At 42.4% G+C, this 6,136-nt stretch overlaps 1 long non-coding RNA gene across 1 annotated transcript in view; it reads right to left on the bottom strand.

Moving 5' to 3' along the window:
• Positions 1 to 5,097: 5,097 nt before the first annotated feature.
• The window catches only part of LOC106955987 (uncharacterized), a 12,123-nt gene continuing 11,084 nt past the window's right edge, over positions 5,098 to 6,136 (bottom strand). The window contains exons 2-3 of the long non-coding RNA XR_001426690.1: positions 5,470 to 5,544; positions 5,098 to 5,335 (exon numbers count right to left, since the gene is read on the bottom strand). This is a non-coding gene — a long non-coding RNA (uncharacterized LOC106955987). The remainder of the gene's footprint in view (positions 5,336 to 5,469; positions 5,545 to 6,136) is intronic.

Genomic DNA, 6,136 nt, shown 5'->3' with positions numbered 1-6,136 from the left:
AAAGGTGAAGGAATATACTTGGGGAAAAAAAAAAAAAATGAAAAGTGTTGCCGGAAAAAAAAAAAAAAAAAAAAAAAAAATCTCCTGACTGCCCATACAGAGCTGGACTGGCCTGCATCGGTCAGGAAGCTTTTTTTTACCCTCATATTGTGTTTGCTTTAGTGTTATAGAACCAGGATTTCGTTTCTCTTCTTAGGCTTTAGATCACAGAAAAACAGCAATCATTTACAAATAATATTTTGTGATTTTAAAAAAATCTATAAAAGCATCTAATGACCAGTGAATTAATTGTTTTAGCTAAACCCTCACCTCCACTGTCCCGTCCTTCCTTCCCAAGTTTATAATAACTGAAATGAGCTTAGCTAAAAGTGGAACCCCAAATGAAAATTTCTACTAAAAATTGTCTACTAACTTGCCTAATCAAAGGATATTCCACTGCAGATTAAAAGAAAGAAATCTGGCATTACTTATCATAAACCAGCCAAATTCTATTATTATCTATGATCAAAAATCCCTCGGATTCCCTTAAATTACTCCAAATTCAGAGTAAGCCTTCACATCTTTTTCCTCTTCATGCACAAGCAGCATATTGCTCAGTGATTGTGTTCTCTGATTGTCCGTGTTTAATAGCAACCTCCATCTGCCAGCGGTGTGTGTCTGCAGGCAAGCGGCCCGTGGCGCCCCGCATTAGACTCTCTTGGCGTGGGCCCCAGGCACATTCCGCTTCTGGAAGTGTGATTATTGAGGCCTGATTACAATGTCTGCGACCACGATAACAAACCGAGCCCCAATGAGCGGTTGGCAAGCGCTGCGCAAAACAAAAACGGCTGGTGGATTAATGATGCTTTAAACTCGCACAGGTTTTTTTTTGTGTTTTGTTTTGTTTTTTCTTTTTTGTTACTACTGATAATCTGAATCTGGGGTAATTTGCACCAATTGGTGGCATATGGTTTGGGTTTTACACTTCATGTCCAGCAACAGATATGAAATCTGTTAGACTGGCCGCACATATTTAGATCCATTCAGTGTAATTTAGAATGACTGGATGAATAAATGTGAAAACCAAGCGAAAAGGAGTGATTAAGAGACCATGATGATATGAAAGAAAAGATTAACAAAAAAAAAAGGAACAGAAAGAACCCAGCAACAGTTTTTCTCTGAATTAATTTTTGAGCATGTTTTGCAGGTTGTCATCATGGAGAGGAAACAGAGAACAGAGGGAATGGTGCTTAGTGTCTGACACACACCTGAAAGCCCCCATGTTCTTCCTCTGTAAAAAAAAAAAAAAATGCCTGTGGTGGTCTCCAACTGCCCGCTAGTTTTTGAGGGGTACTCATTGCCTCGTCCCTGCCTTCAGGCAAAACTTCACCCCATTGCTACTTCCTCTAGTCTCTCTTCTTTTTTTTTCCTCTCCTCCTCTCCTCACTCATCACTTGCCTCCTGTGTTCAGACTACTCTCACTTCTTAGATTCTCCATCTCCTCACCCCCTCAGGGCAGCAGGTTCGGCTAGAAGTGTATTGTGGGGATCAGAGCTTATAACCTGTATTCTGGACAGGCGGGCCCACATGGGGCCACACCTTGCCTGAGGATAGGTCGATCCATGCTGGGGGCAAGAAAGGCACAGGAACTGGGGGGCTAAGGCCGGGGGCTAGGTCTTAAGTCAGGGCTGAGAGCTTGAACCGTGGTGGGAGCGCGGGGGAAGCAGGGCGGATGCTTGGACGTCAGATGTGTGAGCCTGAAGGCCAGGGCAGTGGAAAGAGGGGGGAAGAGGGGCGCTAAGAGCAGCGAGGGGCAAAGCAGCGGAGCCAAGGCGAGGGTAGAGGGTCAACATTCGTGACAGGGGTCTGCTCAGTCTGCCTGAAGCTCTACTGATCCATGGTGTAGTGGAGCTGACAGGTGAGAGAACAGCTCCACCCCTAATGATGGCAGCCAAGGTGAGGGTTAGCAGGAGATGGCGCGTACTCAGCGAGGTGGGTTTGATGGAGTAGAAGGATGGCGAGGTGAAAACGAGGCGCGAGTTGGACAGGGAGCTGTGGAGATTGATGCGCTATAGCTCGTAGCCAGCTGTGTGTGTAAAGCTTTTGTTTACACTGGTGTTTCAAATCAGATCAACTCCGGGGAAACCCTCTCACTGTTTCTGCTGTAAAGTCATTATTTGCTGAGCAAACAGCACATCATTATTTCTTGCGCCGTGAACTTTTTCCACATTTTATCATGTTACAGCCTCAAACTTCAACGTGTTTTATGGGGATTTTTATGTGATAGACTAACACAAAGCACTGCATAGCTGTGGAGGGAAAAGAAAACAACGTGCATCTTTCTGAGATCTTTTTTTTAGGAATACATTTGCATGGATTTGCTTTCACTTTTGGACAGAAGCTCTTCAACAAAAAGTAGCCAAAGGTGAACGTTTTCTAGTATAATGAAATGTACTAGTAGCTCCCTGAGAGCATCGCAGGCCAAGAAACCGCCACTATTTAATCTTCCTGGAGTTTAGTTTAAATGAGTTTTTTGATGATCAAGACTATGAAGCCAGAATAACATTACTCTGGATTAGCTGCCAATTAAGCTGCTGTCCTCTCTCGCAGAATTCCTTGCTCCATCATATGTCCAAATGAAGATCTTCAAGTATTAATTTAAGCAAATAATTATAAACAACAATATCCGCTGATCTCCTTTTATTAATCTCAAGCTTATAAAATAAGTGATTCTTTAATGGTTGATCTCATGGCCTGCTGTGAGTCTTCAAAGCTGCAAAGAGAAAAGATAGAGGTTTTATCATACCAGATACACAGTAAACATTACCCAGGATAAAAATATCTCTTTACTGTGTCTCCTTTATTATTTTGATTTTTTTTAGCACAACTGCAGATGAAAATACAGCCACAAGTTCGAATATCATGTTCAAAGTTCAGACCAAAATCTGGGTGAGAATCTATGGCAAGACTTGAAAATTGCAGTTCAATCCATTGAATCAGACAGAGCAAATGTACATAGACCCGACATAACTATCAGTCTTCAGATATCCGAGGACACAGGAAAATGTAGTTATGCAAAAGCATTGATTCAAGGACCCGAATGCATGCATACAACAGTTTCCAAAGTTGTATTTGCAAAAAAATATTGTAAAAATCTTGTATAATTTTCCTCTCATCTCTCAATTATGTGTTGCTTTGTGTCAGACTAGCACACCCAATACCCCAAAATGCATATTTAAGCTGAGGGTTATAATTTAACAAAAAAAAAAAAAAAATCAACAAGTATGAATAGTTGTGCAAGGACTAAAAATAACGATTTAAGTAATACTGTGTCTGCACCGTAATGCGTGATGGCAGGCCATGTGTCTCAGGCGCCACTGAGGCCTTAAAACTAAACTACTATGTCAGCTGGTTCAGAGAGCACAAGTTGGTCAGAAGGGTTGCTGGACTGTGTTGTGCATTTGTGCATATATCCAGCATGTGTGACTAAATTAGATATGTATGTGTTTTGCAGAGCAAGGCCCTGCTGCAACGCTCCATCTGCTCGGCTGTCTGGATTGCCACAGCGTGCTCTGCCCCGATTCCATCACCTTTCATGGCTTTGGAGCCGGTGCGCCGATGGGGGGGAAGGAATGGTGGCGGTGGCGAGTGTACACAAAAAGTCACCCTGAATCTACCAGCTGATTAATCAAGGGTGATTCGGCAGCAAGCGGAGCCTACCCGCTCCTTCCTGGCTAGTCCTTGTGTATTTATTTAGAGTAACCCGTGGCCAGTCACGCCTGACCTCAAACCATCAGGAGCAGCCACGGTTGCGCCCAAGCATAAACAAAAAAAACGCATAATGAAAGTAACAGGACAGAGGACGGGCTGGTGAGGAGGAGGGGAGTTGTTCATTCTTCTTCACCGAGATAGGGATCTTGAGCCGAGCAACAGTGCTTCGTGGGGTCCAGACACTGAGCTGAAATGGCTGCCTGTGTCCTGGTGTTTACTTCTCAGCGGACACGGGAAGGGAAATCATTGACCTCTGTCAAAGCAGCCGGGGTCCATCCATCATCCAGGAAAATGTTTTTTTTGTTGTTTTTTTTTTTTGCTAGGTATCAAATAGCTGGCAGTAAAGAGGGGGTCCAACAAAGAAACATACTTAGGGTGTTCATAGGTCCGCAGATATTTCATGTTTTGTCACAACCAACAATTTCTATGCATTTCACCGGGATTTTGTATGGACGACAAAGATAAAGCTGTGTGTAATCACAAACTAAAAAACTAAAATTATAGATGGTTTATAAATTTGGTTACAGATAAAAAAAAAAAAAATTAAATGTGGTATGTGTTTGCTTTTCCTGATGCCCCTAAATCTCCCAGTAGATCTGTATATGTGACAGATCTGGCCTGCATGGAAGAGTGGGAAAAAGAAAGACATGTTGGAACAAAAGCTAAATCTGGACAGTAAATATTTGGAAAAAGATATTTTGGCTCAGTGACACCAAAATGTCACTTTCTAGCCTACACTCAACTCGGCCCGCTATGGGTGGATGGAGGGGCTTAACATCATAGCATGGGGATGTTGGTCTTCATCAGTAATAAGAGATAATTAAAAGAGAAATGGAGCAACATAAGAGACAGTCCTGGAAGAAAACCTGTTAGAGGCTGTAAAGGTCTTAATACTGAGACCTTTCAAGATAAGGCGCTACACTCACGCAACCGTACACAGATTTATATTTTAACGCACAACTTTAGTGTGGGTTGGTAGTTTACTACCAAAAAGAAATCTCTTTTCGGTTTGTTACTGTTTTCCTAGCTGAATTGATGTAGTGCTTGTTGGGTTTTAGAGCTTCAAGTTTGATCAGTTTCATCATCTTAGCTGTGATGTAAGCAGAAAGCCAAGCAGGAGAACAGAAACAAACTGCAAAAAGGAAACCTCCACTGAGGATTATTGATCAAACATGAAGGTTAGGCAAGAAGTTGGAAAAAAGTTGTTTCCTAGCGGTCCCAGGTGGTTCACAAGGTTCGAATCCTTCTGCCTTTAAGCGCACAAAACACAGGAAAAAGCAAATAAAGCGGATAGCTGAAGAGGAAGGAAAGAAGAAGTGAAAGGGGGAAAACAAGTATAACATTGGACACCTTTAAATTTGGATTTAATCTCTTCAAAGTTATCTTAAAGGCACATTAGAAATCAGCTGTAAGGTCAGGTGGCAAGCGAGATGAAGCATGTTTACCAAGCTTGTTTGTCCCCAACATGTCCGCCTCAGCGCCTACCCTCAGTAAATAATTTTCTTGGCAAGATATCGTTGTCCAGGAGAGGTGGAGTGGCATTTTAGGTGAGCAGGTGGAAGCAGGCATTGAACCACCTGGTGCCCTGGAAAACAAAAAAAAAAAACAAAAAAAGAAAGAAAGAAAGAAGAGACAGACATAGCACAGCCTCCCTGCACAGCTTGTTGGGTTCTGACCCACCGCAACCCTCATGCTCCACAAAAACCCACCCACACTCACATCTCCCTGCCGTCACATTCAGATCAGCGGCGCAGCACCTGCCTGACTGACGCAGGAGGGGGGGAGTTCTGCCTCCTGTTGAGGCAAATAGAGTACGGAAGGGTAAAAGGAGAGCAGGAGGGAAGAAGCAAAGTGGTAAACAACAGCACCTTTTGTCCTGCCGCTGTCTGAGGCTGGCGTCCTACAGAGTATGACAGTTAGAGATGCATGAGGTGCTTTCAGCAGGTTCTGACACAGATGTTGAGTCATCCCAGATGGTCATCCCCTCCTCCTTCCCTTTTTTTTTTTTTTTTTTTTTTTTTTTTGCTTTCACTATTTCTTGTCAACAGGTTAGTCACTTTAAATGAACAGTTCAGTTTGTTTTTCCAACAGTTTGTGACTAACCTACAGTATGACTCTTGTCACCTTTTTTCATTATAAATGAAGATTAGTTTGTCCTACAGGACTAATCTCAACCCCAGTGTCAGAAACATTACATTGATATATGCAAAGATACTTTTATGAGTCTTTAAGCTAAGCTGTCTTCAAAGTTGCATTGGGTGAAACGCTTTTTGAGAACCAGAACATGTCAAACATTTCTATTCAGAATAACTATCCAATGTAAAAGTAAAGCAGTGCAAAAAGCCAAACATTATAGTGGTATAACAATTATCTCAATAATTGGCTT

Source organism: Poecilia latipinna, unplaced genomic scaffold (genome assembly GCF_001443285.1).
Source record: "Poecilia latipinna isolate Pla-1442-1.1 unplaced genomic scaffold, P_latipinna-1.0 Scaffold781, whole genome shotgun sequence".
Taxonomy (NCBI): domain Eukaryota; kingdom Metazoa; phylum Chordata; class Actinopteri; order Cyprinodontiformes; family Poeciliidae; genus Poecilia; species Poecilia latipinna.
The sequence above is the reverse complement of the archived record's forward strand: the minus strand, read 5'-3'. Positions and strand labels throughout refer to the sequence as shown.